General features: G+C 42.6%; 1 long non-coding RNA gene across 1 annotated transcript in view; it reads right to left on the reverse strand.

Annotated features, from left to right (window-relative positions):
• LOC132657978 (uncharacterized) overlaps positions 1 to 19639 on the reverse strand; it is a 100541-nt gene that overhangs the window by 79607 nt on the left and 1295 nt on the right. The window contains exon 2 of the long non-coding RNA XR_009596824.1: positions 15969 to 16060. This is a non-coding gene — a long non-coding RNA (uncharacterized LOC132657978). The remainder of the gene's footprint in view (positions 1 to 15968; positions 16061 to 19639) is intronic.

Consider the following 19639-nt stretch of genomic DNA (forward strand, 5'->3'; position numbering starts at 1 on the left):
ATGATTATTCCTTCCCTGTTGACCCATATTCTCTTGGGTTCCTGCCAGCTGGTTCCCACCAGCACCTATTTTCCTCTGTCCTGTAGCTTAGGTGTCTCTGGGAAGTTCTTATTGGAGTGGACATCTTGACTAGGGACAAGAGAAAGAAAGGGAGGGAAGAAGTTTAGCTTCTAAGCAGACTCAGTAACTGACTCTTAGATAACCAGATACAGGCAGTCTGAGCAGTAAATAAGTGAGACACAGACACCAAAGTGGAAGACTGTAAATACTTCGGCCACCTCATGTGAAGGGCTAACTCACTGGAAAAGATCCTGATTCTGGGAAAGATTGAGGGCAGGAGGAGAAGGGGGCGACAGAAGATGAGATGGTTGGAGGGCTTCACCAACTCAATGGACATGAGTTTGAGCAAACTCTGGGAGATACTGAAGGACTGGGAAGCCTGGTGTGCTGCAGTTCATGGGGTCTCAGAGTCAGACACGCATGAGCAACCGAACAACGATAAACAACAACTGCAACAATATTTTCCAAGCTCTTCTATAAAGCGGCTTCTAACCTGGAAATAAATTCTGTTTCTCTCCCCTTGAGTCTGAGATGGCCTTAGGACTCACCTGTAATCAACAAAATACTACACAAGTAATGTTGCGTGGCTTCTGAGGTGACACCCTACGGCCTTACGCTGGTTCTCTTGCGACGCTTGCTCAGCCTCCATGTAGGATGTCTGCCTCCTCAAAGACTACAGTGCTGCAATAGACAGACTCTTAGTAGACGGTCTTAGAGGACTCAGAGACTATGTTGGTGCTCCAGTAGACAGTCCCCGCTAAGCTCACATTCCACACCCCCACCAAGGTGACAGGCTTGTCAGTAAAATCATCTTAGACCCTCTTGGCCAGCCATCTTCCAGCTGAGTACCACTGAATGACCTGGCCACCTCACGAGGAACAGAAGAATCTCTTTCTTTCAGAAGAAGCTGCTGCTGCTGCTAAGTCGCTTCAGTTGTGTCTGACTCTGTGCAACCCCATAGAAGCTGCTGCTACTGCTACTGCTAAGTTGCTTCAGTCGTGTCCGACTCTGTGCGACCCCATAGATGGTAGCACACCAGGCTCCCCCGTCCCTGGGATTCTCCAGGCAAGAACACTGGAGTGGGTTGCCATTTCCTTCTCCAATGCATGAAAGTGAGACGCGAAAGTGAAGTCGCTCAGTCGTGTCTGACTCTTAGCAATCCCATGGACTGCAGCCCACCAGTTTCCTCTGTCCATGGGATTTTCCAGGCAAGAGTACTAGAGTGGGGTGCCATTGCCTTCTCTGCCATAGAAGCTGAGCTGAGCCCTGGCCAAATTACTGGCTCACAGAATCCTCAAGATACAATTTAATGGCTTCTGTTTTAAGTTACTATCTTTTGGAATACTTTGTTATAAAGCAGTAGATACCAGAAAAGTCAGGGAATGAATGAATCCTAACTCTTTTATTCCTAAAGTAAATTGGTCTGAAAGAGTTGTAATCACTGGCCAGTTGGAGACAAAAACTTCTGGGATTTCCCAATAACATTTAAGGTGCTTAGTGAGAACCAGTGAATCCTTAACTGGGAACACCTGCCTGAGGCCACTGAGGGCCCAGAGGCCACCCTCAAAGGGCAGCGTTGCTCATCTGACCAGCAGAAGGTGCCCCATCTTAGGTCTGTGGAAGCTCATTGCACTTTTTAAGAGCATAAATTAGAAGTCAGAGGAATGAAAAGATTCTTTGTGCTCAGAAGATGGTAGAGACCAGGAAGAAAGAAAGGCACACAGGCTCAGTCATTTCTGACTCTTTGAGACCCCACAGATCTTAGCCTGCCAGGCTCCTTTGTCTGGAATTTTCCAGGCAGAAATAATACTGGAGTGGGTTGCCACTTCCTCCTCCAGGGGGTCTTCCTGACCAGGGATTGATCCTGCATCTCCTGCCTTGGCAGGTGGATTCTTTACCACCGTGCCATCCGGAGGCTTGATAAATACCTGTTGTGTGAACTGACTGACTGCAGAAATTGAAGGCAATACTGGTAGTACAGTTTTCTGACAGGAAATGGGCAGCTGAGCAATACAGGACACCATATGAGCTGTGACTGGATATGGGATGCAGATCCAGACTGTCCTTCTTCTGAGACATTTTAGTCAGAATCCTTGTAGGTCAGAGAACTGTGACCAGTCTGCTGAAGGACTCTTTGTGGAAGAACTTTCTGAGGATTCTGGCTCTGAGTTGAGTGTCTTGCCCTGATGAGCTCACCCAGCCCTCTGCCTACCATCAGCATCTTCATCTGAAGGTTCTACTTGTTGCTCACACAGCACTTGCCTTTCTCTTCTCACCATTCCGAGGAACTCATTAGTTAAGTGCTAGCTAGCACCCACAGATACCCCTAATCGTTTTCCACCATTATTCTAAGCCCTACATGAAACATTCCTCTTTTCTGAGCTCACAATAGCTTCTTTTTCCTCAGGACCATATTTAAGATCTCCCATACTGATTTAAACCTATTAATGCCTGAAGGAGAGACTCACTCAAGACCCATGTACAGGCCCTCACAGTTATCCTGAAAAGGGAATGACGAGATTTCTGATCTCTAAAGCAGCTTTTTTTTTTTTAACAGGAAGATCAAAATCATGTCCTGTATTTTCAGAAGGCCTTTCATATCCTTATTCAATGCATATTTTTTAAGTCATAATCCTGACTGAGAATGTGCTTTAAGCTGGATTTTTAAAAGAGTTAAGATTTTGTTGTGATTTTCAAAGGGCTAAAAATTTTATCAAATATCTTATTTTCATTACACTGATGACAAATTGCATAATTTTCAGGATTATCACTGCACACTTCCCTCGCACAAATCTTAGGACTCCCAATCTCCTGGAGAAATCTCAACTTTGTCTCTATTTTCAGAGATTTGTTAACTATACCACAGTGAAAATGTTAAACAAAAGGACCAGTTTACTTATGGATTCAGGCTAGGAAAGCCTTGAATCAAAACAAGTGGAGAAATTGGCTTTAGGGCCAGACAGAATCAATTGTTTCCTGATCAGTTGTGGTTTGCGGAGCCTAATGAAGAGTGATCCCTCAACAAGGGCTAGATTAATGCACTGTCAGTCATCATTAATCACTGCAGTTCCCCAAATTGCCTGTCTTCAGTCAGGATACCTTTGTTTTACAGGCATTTCTCCATATTCTTGACTAATAGCACACATATTCATTAGCCTACTAGCCGACTGATGAATGTTCATTAACACAGACATTATTATTTAAATATTTAAGAGGGACTGCTAAATCATTTTTTAAATGTGGTATTTTGTTCAAGGATGCAGTCAATTATGCTGAATTTTAAAAACCAAGCAACGCATTTTTCGGTGTTTTATATGCCTCCTTCTACACTAAGTTCCTTGAGGGCAGGATCTGGGTATGATTCATCTTTGAGTGCTTTTTGGTGCTTGGCACTGTGCCCGGCACACTGGAGTGAAGTAAACAGCTTTGGAATGAATGAAAAGAAGCATATTTGAAGAGGTAAGGGTGGATTCCACGTGAATGCACAGGCGAGTTCTCTGACAGCCGTGTGATTTAAAAGGAACACATGTACAACCCTGCAGTTTGTAAGCACTTCTGCACATTTATCATCTCTAAGCCGAGTGTCAGTAAACTTATTTTATTGTGGAGGAAACTGATTTCTAGGAGATTATGGGATTCATCTCAGACTTTCTGATTCTCTAGTTCATGGAATTAGGAAACAAAACCACACACACACATAAAATCATCTCCCAAAGTTCATTCAAGAGGCCCGTGTTTTTAATGTTTTAATCTGCCTACCACATTATCATCAAAATTCTGTCTATGGAGGGAGAACATTGAACATCATATTTAAAATCAGTTTCTTCTCCTGCAGCTATACATGCCCATACCCTAGTTCTCCGGAACATACAGAGTGGCTGATGGGATCTGACGTGGCTGAACCCGCTGACCCAGTTTGCAGTGCATGCACATAAAATTTGATGCTTAGCTTTGCAAACACTTAATCATCAGGTGCGTTGTCAGGAGACAATGAAAAATCAACTCTAGCTGGTAAAATCTAAAGAACTGCTCTAAAAGAAAGGTGAAATTAAGTATCCCTGCTCAGAAATGTTTGATGTCCTTGCAATATTAGGAATATTGCAATAAGGTAAAATTCTCCATGATGTTGTTTATTTTGATATACTTTTAAGCATTATTTGAATACACTTATCATCAAAATGATATAAAGGCAGTTCACACTCAGGACAGAAAAACGTGCTCATCATCCTCCCAGCCCCAGCAGTTCTGCCAGCGGGGTGTGAGTGGCAGGTCGAGCAGAACGCAGGAGTAGGCTGGGGAACGTTGCCTCCTCCTTCTGTGAGGCAAAGCCAAAAAAGGTTCCTCATTACTGCTGGGTCTTTGATCTCTCGCTCCCTATTTTTAGAACTCCTCTGTCCAATATCTTCTGCCCCATTGCCATGACCTTTCATGACACACTTCTCCTGGTGGTTATTTTGGGATCCTATTCCTTTCCCAAAGTATTACTACAGCTAGAATTAATGTATGAGGTAGATCAGCACAAGTCTTTGCTTGAAAAAGGACCTAAAGGACATGTTCCCACATGAGGGGGAGAGAGCTGGTGCACAAAGGACAGATTCATCACCCATATTTTTAGCCATCAAAGCATTCTAAAAAGGCTGCTCAATGTAGCAGATACCACAGCCTCACCATTATCTAGGTGCCCAATCTGGGCATGCGGATTTTGAAAATGTGTCCAGTACAGCTAAAGAGGTATAAATATGTGTGTTGTCTCTGGGGTAGAGAAAGGAGAAGCAACCATAAAAGAAACAGATGTAGGATTTATCACTTCGGGTTTCTTTTTCAGACTTTCTCTCTCCCTAAATCTACAAATCATATTAAAGAATCAGTGCCAATAAAGAGGGAAGGGAAGAGAGATCAAGCATGCTCTGATTGCTCAGTATCCCTTAGAAAAGTATTTCCACACAGAATTTATAAAGGAAGAACATCCCTTGCCAAAATAAGAAGGGCACATAGATCCAGGAGCAAAAATCCTCCTTGGTGATGACAGAGACATCTTTTGTGTACATCGCTATACCTTCTGCGTCAAGTACAGTATTAAATAGATAGGTACGTGAATGAGATAATTTGATGTAATGATAACAGCTAAACTTTACTGAATACCTAGTATATGGCTATGTGACAAGCACTATTCTACCAGATCTTCATAAATTAAATTACTGAAAGCTTACAACAAACCCATGAAATATAAGCTTATATTGTTCCCATTTGAGAGAGAAGGATACTAAAATATAGAGAGGCTTGGTATCTCATCCCAGGCCCAACAGTTCTTTTTTTTATTTCTTTTTCTAAAAATATACTTTAAAAAATAGTTTTAGGTGTTTTTTTTTTTTTAACGTCATGCCATGTGGCAGGCATGTGGGATCTTAGTTCCCTGACCAGGAATCTAACCCATACCCTTTGTATTGGAAGCAAGGAGTCCTAACCGCTGGACCATCAGGGAAGTTCCTCAGGTCAGAGTTCTTAAGTGAGAGGGCCAGAGTTCAACATCAAGCACTTTGGGATCCAGAGTTTATGCTTGCAGAGTAAAGAAATGGGTTTTCCTCCCTCTGCGACTTCCATGAAGAATTTGAAGAAAGAGCTACACTTAGTCTTATGGCCTGAATAGTATCCTCTCAAAAGTTCATATGTTGAAGCCCTAACCCCAGTATCTCATAATGTGACTATATTTAGAAATAGAGTCTGTCAAGAGGTTATTCAGTTAAAATGAGGTCATTATGGTATAGTTGAATTTGGAGTAATCCAATATGTCTAGTGTCTTTATAAGAAGAAGAAATGGACACAAACATTCATGTACAGACGAAGACACAAGAATCACTATTGGCAAGCCAAGGAAAGATGCCTTAGAAGAAACCTGCAAATGCACTGATCTTGGACTTCTAGCTCCCATAACTGTAAGAAAATAAATCTTAATTAAAATAAATTTTGTTTGACTTCTAATGTATGATCATTTGTTATGACAATCCTAATAAACTAATTAATACATTCCATGTTAAAGTGTAAAGTGGAAACCAAGGACAATGCATCTGGTCCAAACGACTCAAAATGAATTCTACAATTCAAGGCAGAAGGTTGCCTCCCTTCCATGGTCATTGGTTGACCAGTTACACAACTTTTGCCAGTTCCCAATTAGGTGGGAGGTGTTAGTAGGACTTTATTTTCAGTAGCCCAGACAGCTCCCCTCTCAGAGGACCCTCAATGAATACACAGATTGTAAAACATGACTCCACTTAAAGTCTGTGAAGGGTATATGATCTCTATGTCTGCAGATTTTCTTGTCCTCGAGTATTTCCATGTTCTGAGTAAAGCCCTTTCTTTACTATACACTCATTTATCAGATACCTCATATTATAATGTAGTTTTTAGTATAAAGGTTATACTAAAAATAAAATAAGAATATAAGAATCACCCATAATCTCATTATCTACAGATAAATGATATTAACAAAGAATGAATGTATATATATAATATGATCTTTATATAAAAGTGGTATCTTGATGTGTAAAGAGTTCTTTGTATTCTTTTGTTCAATTAACACTGTTTTGAGAGTTCCCCCAAGTTATTAGTTTTCAGAAAACATGATTCCAATGGCTTCATGATATTCCTTCCAAGAGATTATATTATAATTTATTAAACATAAACTCAATACTGGCAAGGATATTGTGAAGTAAGCACTCTCCTAAACTGTTGGTTCCTGAACTGTTGGTAGAAGTAGAAAAATGTTATGACCTTCTAGAAAGCAGTTTGACATTATAGATCAATATTATTAAAAGAATTCATACCCACTGCTCCAGTAAAGAAAGGCAAAAGAAAAGATAAACATTCACATTCTCAGGGAAGCTGTGCTAGTCCATCTTCTTTAAATTGCATTCCTGACATTTGACACTGACTAGTAGAGAGACCTCGTGACATCCTAGGTCATTCAATAGAGACACCAGTAGAGTCACATCTTAGTAGTAAGCCTGAACTATCTCTTGAGTGAAGGGTTCTCTAGACCTGCCCTAGGAAAGTATAAGGGCTTGAATGGGTCAAGCTAATCTGCATACAACTTAACGATCTGCCAAAGCAAAACACCACGCCATTTAAAGAAAGAAAACAAAGAATATTTGTTTGAATATACAATAACAAAATATTTATAACACTCAGCTTCCAAGTAAAAAATTACTAGACATGCCAAATAGCAGGAAAATGTGATCCAGAATCAGGAGAAAAAGTAATCATTAGAAACAAACTTAGAAATTACAGGGTTAATGAGACTGGAAAATGATAACATTAAAAGAGCTATTATAACTGGACAGATTGCCAGTTCAGGTTCAATGCATGAGACGGGGTGCTCAGGGTTGGTGCACTGGGATGACCCAGAGGAATGGGATGGGGAGGGAGGGGGGAGGGGGGTGCAGGATGGGGAACACATGTACACTCATGGCTGATTCATGTCAATGTCTGGCAAACCACTACAATATTATAAAGTAATAAGCCTCCAATTAAAATAAATAAAATAAAAATAAATAAATAAAAGAGCTATTATAACCGTGTACAAGTATTTAAGGTAAAATATAAATGTAAAGTGTAAGATATTAAAAAAAAATCAAATAGTTTACTTTCAGACTGCAATGAAATCAAACTTAAGTAACTAAAATGATGCCTGGAAAAAATCCAAATATTTAAATCCTAAATAACACACTAACCCAAGAGTCAAAATGAAATTAAAAAGGAAATCAGAAAAGCCTTTCAAATGAATGAAAATAAAAGTATATGTATCAGATTTCCTGGGATGCAGCTGGAGCATCTATAGGGACATCTACAGCACTAAATGATTACAATAGAAAGAAAAAAGATCTTAAGTCAGTGATCTTAGGTTCCACATTAAGAAATTTGACAAATAAAAGAAAACTGAACCCAAATAAGCAAAACAAATAAAGCCAGATGGCATACCACAAACAATGGGGGAATAAAATTAAACAATACTTTAAAATGCTACCAAATGTAATTAATATAATCAAATGTAATCACGACAATTAGAGATACCAAGGGAATATTTCATGCAAAGATGGGCTCGATAAAGGACAGAAATGGTCTGGACCTAACAGAAGGAGAAGATATTAAGAAGAGGTGACAAGAAGACATGGAAGAATTGTACAAAAAAGATCTTCATGACCCAGATAATCATGATGGTGTGATCACTAATCTAGGGCCAGACATCCTGGAATGTGAAGTCAAGTGGGCCTTAGAAAGCATCACTATGAACAAAGCTAGTGAAGGTGATGGAATTCCAGTTGAGCTGTTTTAAATCCTGAAAGATGATGCTGTGAAAGTGCTGCACTCAATATGCCAGCAAGTTTGGAAAACTCAGCAGTGGCCACAAGACTGGAAAAGGTCAGTTTTCATTCCAATCCCAAAGAAAGGCAATGCCAAAGAATGCTCAAACTACCGCACAATTGCACTCATCTCACATGCTAGTAAAGTAATGCTCAAAATTCTCCAAGCCAGACTTCAGCAATACATGAACCGTGAACTCCCTGATGTTCAAGCTGGTTTTAGAAAAGGCAGAGGAACCAGAGATCAAATTGCCAACATCTGCTGGATCATGGAAAAGGCAAGAGAGTTCCAGAAAAACATCTATTTCTGCTTTATTGACTATGCCAAAGCCTTTGACTGTGTGGATCACAATAAACTGTGGAAAATTCTGAAAGAGATGGGAATACCAGACCACCTAACCTGCCTCTTGAGAAACCTGTATGCAGGTCAGGAAGCAACAGTTAGAACTGGACATGGAACAACAGACTGGTTCCAAATCGGAAAAGGAGTCCGTCAAGGCTGTATATTGTCACCCTGCTTATTTAACTTACATGCAGAGTACATCATGAGAAACGATGGACTGGAAGAAACACAAGCTGGAATCAAGATTGCTGGGAGAAATATCAATAACCTGAGATATGCAGATGACACCACCCTTATGGCAGAAAGTGAAGAGGAACTGAAAAGCCTCTTGATGAAAGTGAAAGAGGAGAGTGAAAAAGTTGGCTTAAAGCTCAACATTCAGAAAACGAAGATCATGGCATCTGGTCCCATCACTTCATGGGAAATAGAATGGGAAACAGTGGAAACAGTGTCAGACTTTATTTTGGGGGGCTCCAAAATCACTGCAGATGTTGACTGCAGCCATGAAATTAAAAGACGCTTACTCCTTGGAAGAAAAGTTATGACCAACCTAGATAGCATATTCAAAAGCAGAGACATTACTTTGCCGACTAAGGTCCGTCTAGTCAAGGCTATGGTTTTTCCTGTGGTCATGTATGGATGTGAGAGTTGGACTGTGAAGAAGGCTGAGTGCTGAAGAATTGATGCTTTTGAACTGTGGTGTTGGAGAAGACTCTTGAGGGTCCCTTGGACTGCAAGGAGATCCAACAGTCCATTCTGAAGGAGATCAACCCTGGGATTTTGTTGGAAGGAATTATGCTAAAGCTGAAACTCCAGTACTTTGGCCACCTCATGCGAAGAGTTGACTCATTGGAAAAGACCCTGATGCTGGGAGGAATTGGGGGCAGGAGGAAAAGGGGACGACCCAGGATGAGATGGCTGGATGGCATCACAGACTCAATGGACGTGAGTCTGAGTGAACGCCAGGAGTTGGTGAGGGACAGTGAGGCCTGGCGTGCTGGGATTCATGGGGTCGCAAAGAGTCGGGCACGACTGAGAGACTGAACTGAACTGAACTGAACTGAACCAAATGTAATGGCATGCTGGGTCACAGCCCTCTTGCCGATTATGCTCTTCTTTTTTTTAATTAATTAATTTTTTAAAATATTAATTAATTTATTTTAATTGGAGGTTAATTACTTTACATTATTGTATTGGTTTTGCCATACATCAACATGAATCTGCCACAGGTATACACGTGTTCCCCATCCTGAACCCCCCTCCCTCCTCCCTCCCCGTAACATCCCTCTGGGTTGTCCCAGTGCCCCAGCCCCAAGCTCTTCTTTCCTGTCTGTTTCCAATGTGGTCCACTGCCTAGGAAAAAGGCTTCAATAACTAGGCTTACCTTTAAAACTAAATAACAGAAATCTTGGGATTCACTGTGCACCATTTCTAGTGAGGCCAAGAATACAAATCACACATCCATTAGTTATTATCACAATGTCAGAACATGTAACTTCACCTAAAAGGCCATAAATAGACATCAGGAAGCCTAGACTGCTTACCAAAGGGAAGTGGCTGCTGCTGCTGTGGCTAAGCTGCTTCAGTCGTGTCCAACTCTGTGCGACCCCATAGACGGCAGCCCACCAGGCTCCCCTATCCCTGGGATTCTCCAGGCAAGAACACTGGAGTGCGTTTCCATTTCCTTCTCCAAAGCATGAAAGTGAAAAGTGAAAGTGAATTCACTTGGTCATGTCCGACTCTTAGTGACCCCATGGACTGCGGCCCGCCAGGCTCCTCCGTCCACGGGATTTTCCAGGCAAGAGTGGAAAGGCATTCAAAACAAAACCACCCAACCGCTTACTGACAAGACTGTCAGAGGACTCTCTTGAGTTTACGCTGATATTATGTCATTTAAGCACAGTCGTTTAAAACCAAGCAGAGACAGACTGTTCTTCCAAGCTTTGCAAAAGAAGCACTGGAATTTCCAAGAGCAACACCATCAAGGGCAATGAGCAGACCTCACTGCTAGCACAGCCCACGTACACACAAGGATCCAGAGGCAGTGTGTACACAAGGCACCCTTATGAGGGGACTCAGTATTTGCGCACAGGCATTATTTACCTGGGCTTCCCTGGTATCTCAGACGGTAAAGAATCTGCCTGCAATGCAGGACATCCAGGTTCAATCCCTAGATTGGGAAGATCCCCTGCAGAAGAGAATGGCAGTCCACTCCAGTATTCTTGCCTGGAGAATTCCATGGACAGAGGTGCCCAGCAGGCATTCCATGGGTTGCAAAGAGTCAGACACTACGGAGCAACCACATATTATTTACCTATGCTCTCACCACTCTAGACCATGCTGTCCTCAAAGTCAGAGACCACATGTTAGTCACCCTTGTATCCCTAAACCCTAGCATGGTGCAATCATTTAATAAATGTCCTTTAAAAGTCAAGCGGGAATCCCCTAGCAACCTAAAGGGTTGTAGGAAACACCCAATGTGATAGCCTTGAGACTTAGAACACAAAACAAGGCTTCAGATCCAAGTTGAAACTAAAGAACACAGGCTTACTATCTCTTTCCTGAGTTCAATTTTTGAAACATTTAAAAAATGGATTTGTTTCCAGCCTTCAGTGAGTATTTGGGTGGGACTGGGTTTTATCTGAACCAGTCTGCCCATCCTTTTCCCACGGTGTTCTGGAAGAAAGCAAAGAGTGGTGACTCACAAGCTGGCGCTATTCTTAGTTCTTATGTACTGACAGCAGACTGAATTCCAAAAGTGAGGCATTTACTGAATACAAAGGATTAAAACCTGGATGTCCTGGCCCTAAAATGTGCTTCATGTTATAAACTTTCCAACATGCTGCTAAATTAGCTGCATTTGGTTCCAGATGGTTAATGCCTAGTGAGTGGAAAGGTGACTTCAAGTGGAAATTGCCTCAATTCTTACCTTATGTCACTTCAGAATTATTCCCTGAGTTTACGTCACACCCTCATCTCCTACCACCTTCCTTGGCTCCAGCTTTTTGAATTTCAGGCTCTTGAAAACAGTGCTTGCAGGATGGGCCAATTATGAAAGTAGTCCTTTCTGGCCACCTCCCCTGGATGGAGACTCAAGGACTTTTCTATTGGAAACTGCAGAGCAAGGACTTGGGAAGTGCAGAAAACCCACAAAAGAGAAAGGTGATTGGAATCAGGATGAGCTACGGAAAGATAACGAATCCACAGGAATGTCATAATTCACTATGTTCTTCTCATTCCACCCCAACACACAAGCATGCACACACACATGTACACACAACACACACTTCAGTGCATTTGTCCAATACCCGTTTCACATAGTCCTCTGACTTCCTTCTGAGTTTCCACACCCTTAATGAGTTGTTGTTCAGTAGCTCAACTGTGTCCAGCTCTTTGCAACCCCTTGGACGGCAGCACACCAGGCTTCCCTGTCTTTCATCATCTCCCAGAGTTTGCTCAAACTCATGTCCATTGAGTCAGTGAAGGGCATCACCCTTTACAAGGGCTTGCTCTTTTTTACATTTTCTTACTGCTGTCACCTTGCCTTTATAGGGCCACCATATTACTTCAGTGCAGTCTCAGACTGCATGGCACTTCCTTCTGTCTTTGAAACACAAACTCTCTAAATCATACTTCCTTCATTATTTCCATGTAAACTCCACACCCTGGGGAACCTGTTATCTACCCCTAGAAGACAGAAATCATGGATATCTAAATTATTCTACATAGTGCCTAGCAAGGAAGCAAATCCAAGTGCAGGCTTAGTATCACCATGCTTGTTCTCTGATTATAATGGTGAGGATAATGATCTCATTCACTTTAATTGCACCTTCTTGAGAAGTCAGGCTCACCAGTGAGTGGCTCAAAAACTGCAGCATCAATGGATCTGAAAGTACTAAGAAAAGGTGAAAGGGCTGGCTCTATAAAGGCAAGGTGGTAACAATAAAAGAAAATAGAACAAGAGCAAACATTCATAAAGGGACTTGAAACTCAGGAAGGTAGGACGATGTAGCAGAAATGTTCAGTTCAGTTCAGTTCAGTCGCTTAGTCGTGTCCGACTCTTTGTGACCCCATGGATAGCAGCACGCCAGGCCTCCCTGTCCATCACCAAATCCGGGAGTTCATTTAGACTCACGTCCATTGAGTCAGTGATGCCATCCAGCCATCTCATCCTCTGTCGTCCCCTTTTCCTCCTGCCCCCAATCCCTCCCAGCATCAAAGTCTTTTCCAATGAGTCAACTCTTCGCATGAGGTGGCCAAAGTACTGGAGTTTCAGCTTTAGCATCATTCCTTCCAACAAAATCCCAGGGTTGATCTCCTTCAGAATGGACTGTTGGATCTCCTTGCAGTCCAAGGGACCCTCAAGAGTCTTCTCCAGCACCACAGTTCAAAAGCATCAATTCTTCGGCACTCAGCCTTCTTCACAGTCCAACTCTCACATCCATACATGACCACTGGAAAAACCATAGCCTTGACTAGATGGACCTTTGTTGGCAAAGTAATGTCTCTGCTTTTGAATATGCTATCTAGGTTGGTCATAACTTTTCTTCCAAGGAGTAAGCGTCTTTTAATTTCATGGCTGCAGTCACCATCTGCAGTGATTTTGGAGCCCCAAAATATAAAGTAATGTAGCAGAAATGTAGAAAGGGCAAAAACTTTGGGTTTGGGAGCAGTTAGGTCTGGATTAGACACCTTGTTTGGTTACATAATAACTGCCTAATCTTGAGCGAGTTGCTTAACTTCACTGAACGCCAACTTCCTAAGTTTAGAAAGATGTTCACATGCTCACCTCAGAGGATTTTCTTGAACGTAAGGTGAGATAACCTTTAAGGTTTTGGTTCATGTCAGTTCCCTCCCCTCTTACCTCAGAAAAAAGGATCCATAGTGATAATTTCCAACAGAACCCACACAGTTGGTCCTGTCTGTGATTAGTGTGTTTTCAGAGGCTCATATTAAGTTTCTCATTTGTATGTGTTTAACTATTGTCTCATGAAGATGCCCATGTTTTCTGCAATCGCCAGCTTCAAGGGGAACATACATGTTACAGCCTGCGTGTGACTGAGTCTGACCCATCCTATCCACCAAAATATACAAACTGAAAAAGACCTCACATTTTTAAAGGGTGGGACTCAAAGTTAAGATGTTCCTTGTCTTTATTCCCAGAGCAATTTGGCTGCCTTTTACCTGGAACATAGATCGCTGTATTATATTGTCTGTTTATGCCTCTAGATCTTTTCTAGGCTATGAGAGCTAATGTAGCAAAATCTAGATGTTGTTTCTCTTTGCCTTGCCACCTAGAATGAAGCTTGTCATTCATATCATATTAATAGGGCTGAACTGAGCCATTCGTCTTCGGAATTGGCAGTGTCTTGATATATATTCACATTTTGTAATTCCCCCAGCAGCATTTCCTAGGGTGAGAAGATTCAAGCATTGAAGACATGTTGTCTTTGCCCTTTAACCACTGACAGTTCAGGTGATCAAAAAGTACGAACTTTCAGTTATAAAATAAATAAATCCTGGGAATGTAATGTACAGTGTAGTGACTATAGTTCATGCTGTGCTAAGCTGCTTCAATTGTGTCCAACTCTTTGCGACTCTATAGACTGTAGCCCACCAAGCTCCTCTGTCCATGGGATTCACCAGGCAAGAATACCAGAGGGGGTTGATATGCCCTCCTCCAGAGGATCTTCCTGACCCAGGAATCGAACTCGCATCTCTTATGTCTCCTGCATTGGCAGGCAGGTTCTTTTACCACTAGTACCACCGGGGAAGCCCCAATCATAGTTGATACTGCATTGTAAATAAGAGTAGATCTTAAAACTTCTACTCACCCCCCAAAAAAACTATATGAGGTGATGGATGTGAACTAGACTTACTCTGGTGATCATTTCCCAATACACATATATATATATATATACATTGAATCATTATGTTGTATACCTAAAATTAATATAATATTATACATCAAATTTTAAGTTAGAAACAAGTACAAAAAAATAGAACTGACTGTTTAAAAACAGCTTTTTTTTTTTTTAAGCTAATATTTAATCAAAGGAGAGAGGATAAAAGATGTCAAAGAAATGCCTGGGACTAGCCTTAAATTGCTGTATGCTTTTTATTTTTTGCCATAACCTTGGACACCTCACCCATGCCCACATCCAAGGCTCAGTGACACCTTGCACAAGGTGCACACTAGGAGTGTTTGATGGGTGCCTGGAGGGCTCTGGACTGAGAAGCTCGGATGTGAGGGTGACCACAGGCTGTGGGTGGTAGCAGTGATGCCACCTCAGGTGGCAAAGTCTGCCTCCGGGGATAAAGTCAGCAGTGATGACTCAGCCAGGGTAGAAGCATCTCAGTCTCTGAGTTGCTCCTCTGCTCTGACACATCTCTCTCTTCAGAGGAAATAGGAACATGCTCAGGCAAGGGTCCCTGAGGAGGGAACCCTTTTTTTTTTAATATTTAACTCATTCATTACCAGACTCTCTTGAAGAAAGTGAGGTCTACCATGACTGAAAGCACAAATAAGCTCACATTTAGAAAAATATTTAAGTGAGGTCCACAATCAGTTGTTAGGAGGAAGTCAAGAAGTTGGGGGCAAGAACCTAGATTTTAAGGCAGGTTCCATCAAAAGAATGGCCTTTGGATGCAGACACTCTGTTGTCCCTTAACATCTCATATATATACAAACTGCCTAGTCTTTGGTAGACAAAACCCAGGCACCATAGATACAGTGATCCTCATGGCTCCCGAACACTGAGGCCAAGTGTTAGCTGTCACTAACTCTCAAGTATGGCGTTTTGTATCTGATTGATCTGTGGGGCACTTGAGTGCATGACCTCTGAGTTGGGGCAACCTCATTATCTTATAGATGAAGAAACCAAGGCAAAAACCTTACCAGGCTCAACAATGTAGGCAAAGTTACAATTCCATGACAGGCAAGGCCATTAAAGTGCTTTGTTAGATGATCACTGGGGCCCCAGTGCAAGCCAGGATCCTGACTTGGGTGGGGTTTATAAATCACATCATCTATATATAACTTAGCAAATGATTTTTAAACTAGAGTTCATCTAGTTTTTTTCTCTAGTCTAAAGAATACAGAACATTATCTAGAGAATAAGTCTAATTCATCCTATGCTAATTGTTGTAAAAGTAAAGGTAATGGTGGTGATTGCAGTGGAAATAATTATAATTTATTAAGTACTTACTATATGCCAAGCATCCTGCTGCGTATTAAACATGTCTTATGTCTTTGTTCAGCCCAACTGCCAGAATCCTCCTTCACACTTAATCCTTGGCCCTGCAAAAGTTGGCACAAATAAATGGCTTCAGTCTCTCTGTGTGCTCATGTACTGTGCCCAGATCAAATCCTTTCTCAATGTGGTATGTGTGGTTTTAAGTGGGCATTTAAGAGACAAGTATCTCTGGAAATAAAACCCACAGAAGGTGAAGGTTAATTCTTAATCTCTGAATCTGGAACCAACCCATTTGATAGTGACTTATAATTATATATTTCGGATTGCTCAAGCATGTCTAGAAGATAGATTGCAGGGTGGAGTGGGAGGGGTACCTTCTAGTCCATTCCTTTGAAATGTTTCTGTGTTATCACAAAAGAAGAAGATCTGTAAGGTAAAGGGGTTAGAAATGTCTGGCTTCCTGTGGACAGATGCCAGGTGAAGAAAATAAACAGATATAGTTCCCACTGGATACAAATGCCCTAAAAAAAAAAAAGTGTTTCCTACCATGCTGCCAAGAGAATGCCTGCTGCTTACAACATAAATTCAAGGGGAGAAGTATGAAAACAGAGTAGTGTTTGGGGAAGATGGAAAGTGGAAAATAAGAAAAGACACATTCCAATTTTGTTGATAAAGCATAAACTCTTACAACTGAGTCAAGTGACAGCCCTAACTCTTAAACAAAGGAAAGCCTAACCAACCTGCTAGTTCAGTGGAGCCCATGGTGCTACTCCTTAATATGTCAAGAGAGGCTGAGAGTTACAGAATGCCAGAGCAGGACAAGTTTTCAGAGACATTTAGTCTGGAGATCACAATTGGCAGCTCCCACACATTGTCTTCTTGAGTTTTCCCAGGATTAACTTAGATGGCATTTTAACATTGTTTTAATTAATTGGCAATATTTAAAAAATTAAAAGCCTTCGTGTAAAAATTCAGATCACTAGTACCTCTAAAATTTGAGAAAACAAGCAAACACTGGATTTACATTTTCACCTACCAACCACTCAGCCCCCCACTCTACCCCTCATAGAGTCTACACTCTCCACATTGTGGCCCCAGGCTGAGGCCAGTGTCATCAGACAAAAATCCTTGGAATGGCATTTTGTTACCTGGCTGATCCCTTTGAGCCCTTCGGTGCATATTCCCTGAGCTGGGGCAAAGCCATTATCTTATGGATGAGAGGAAACCAAGGCGAAACCTCACAGGCTCACCACTACCCGTAGACAGAGTCCCAATAAGATGGGCAAGGCCCCTGGCAGAAGATCTAGTTGATGTCTCTTGCCAGTTCCCCAAAGGAATTCTATGGCCAAGCCTTACTAGTGGGTCATCAAAGCTCTATTCCCTCAAATATCTTTCCATGTAGCAGACTCTTGTTTACCCTTATAGACTCAGATTAGTTCTGTTAGGTAGGTAGAATAGGGAAAAGGAGTCCAAAATGGCGGTGGCTAAAAGACAAGGAAGGTCAAAGGAAGGTCTGAGGACCAGAGTGAAGACTTCAGGTAGAACAAACAGAAGTCATGGCTAAGCCCAATTTGCATAGGGCAGGCCCAGGTGGAGAAAAAAAACATATAAAAGGAGGAGCCAAAGCGTTTTCTTCCTCTCCTTCTCTCCTGCGTGCGTGCTGTCTCTCTCTCTCCCCCTCCACCACATGCTCCTCCACTCTCTTCTCTTCAAGTCTTTGGGTTGGCATGCCCTCAAGCTTCGAGGATGGAGTCTCCTGCTATCTTCTAAATAAAATAGAGCTGTAACACTGATTTGCCTAAGAGCTATAACATGGTTTGTCCAAGACCCGAGAGCTGTGATGCGCCGAGGGCTTTAATGTCCGTCGCTCCAAATCTTTGTTGTGACGAGACAAAGAATCGAGGAACATACACTTGCGTGACAGTTCTATATCCATTGCCCAGGCCCAAAAGTGTCAGACTGTAAAGTCGTTCAGGGGAAGGCCAATATTAAAGTCCTCTTTTTGGTGCCATGACATATTATGAGCTCAGAATAAATCTGGGGTTTGAAGAAGATGAGCAATTTGTCCTCAGATACATAGGTGATTATGTTCATAACATAACTGGAAAAAAAAAACAAGTTAAAAGTAGATTGAGTGTATAAGAAACACTCAGACTGATAAACTATCAAGTAAGTAGCTGTGAAAACTATCTCAGTGACAAATGTAGCTCTTACCAGGCCAACCCATACTCCAGAAGTAGGACTGTCTGATCAATGTGGCTTATAAGATTAAAGAAGGGGTCCAAGGCCTAGACATCTTCTCTGCCATCTGCCAAGGTGTCAAAAAGTCCACTATAAAAATCTGTTTGCATTAAAGCTTTTTCTGTTGAAATGCAACAACCCTTTCCCTCTCCTCCCCAAGAGCCAGTGCTATGCCGTGCCTAGTGGCTCAGTCGTGTCCGACTCTTTGCAACCCCATGGACTGTATAGCCTGCCAGACTCCTCTGTCCATGGGATTCTCCAGGCAAGAATACTGGAGTGGGTTGCCATGCCCTCCTCCAGAGGATCTTCCCAACCCAGGGATTGAACCCAGGTCTCCCACATTTTCAGGCAGATTTTTGTAGTCTGAGCCACCAGGGAAGCCCAAGAGCCAGTACCTAAGGCAATTCTTAGAGGTTTGTATAGCTTCAATTAACTCATCAACTGCTTTTCTATCTGATGCATTTATCCTGGAACATCTGGGTAAGCTGTGATAGAGTTAAATGAAGGTAAGTTTCAGAAGAAGGGACAGGTCTGAACTCCTAAGTGATGGGGAGTTAGGCACAGCGGTTAAGTGCAAGGTCAGCTAGGACCAAGAAGCCTGGGTTCAATTCGGCTACCTACTGAGTGCTCTTTGACTAAATATTTACCCTCTGTGCCTCCAATTTTTTTCCATTTAAATAGAAAATGGTATTAATGATGCCCTCAATGCGGCATTAGAAAATCAAAGAAGTCAATAAATAGCAGGCATTCAAAACCATGCCTGACACAAACTGAGCCCTATGTAAGCATTGGCTTCTCTCATTATCGGGAGAGGATGGCACGAAATTTGGCCCTGAAAGGACCTGCTCCAGTTTCACCACTGCTATCTCCTTTCCCAGTTTACTGATGAAGGATGCAGGGTCCATTAGGGATCTGCAGTTCACTGAAGGCTGCAGGCTAGTGGACGACAGAGCTAGGGCTTCCTATCCAGGGGTTCTGCCTCCACGGAACTTATTGATGAGGAGGTAAGAAAGGGTTGTGGGAGACCCAAGAGAGACCGAGAGCGAGAATCAAGGCCCTCGGGGACTACTCCCCAAAATTAATTCCGGGTCCCCACTCTCTGGTGGGTTTGATGTCTCAAGAACGCCTGGTTCCGACACACACCCACACCCCCGCGCCTGGGCGTACCCTCCAAGTCTGGCACAGCGCGGCAACTCTGCCCCGTTGGGAGGACGAGTCAACAGCGGGGTGGACGGGAAAAGTGACACAATCGGGCCGGCGCCCTCCGCGCCAGCCTCCCACGCAGCGCAGGGCGGGCCGAGCCCTCGCAAGGGGTGCGGGAACGGGTCCCGCGGCCGCGGTCTCCGGGGCACGCCCGCACCCACACGCCCGGCACGCCAGCCGCCCCGCGGCGCGAGGGCCGGACGCAGGCACTTTTCAGCGACGCGGCGGCCGCGCGGTCG

This window comes from Ovis aries, chromosome 1 (genome assembly GCF_016772045.2).
Source record: "Ovis aries strain OAR_USU_Benz2616 breed Rambouillet chromosome 1, ARS-UI_Ramb_v3.0, whole genome shotgun sequence".
NCBI classification, from domain to species: domain Eukaryota; kingdom Metazoa; phylum Chordata; class Mammalia; order Artiodactyla; family Bovidae; genus Ovis; species Ovis aries.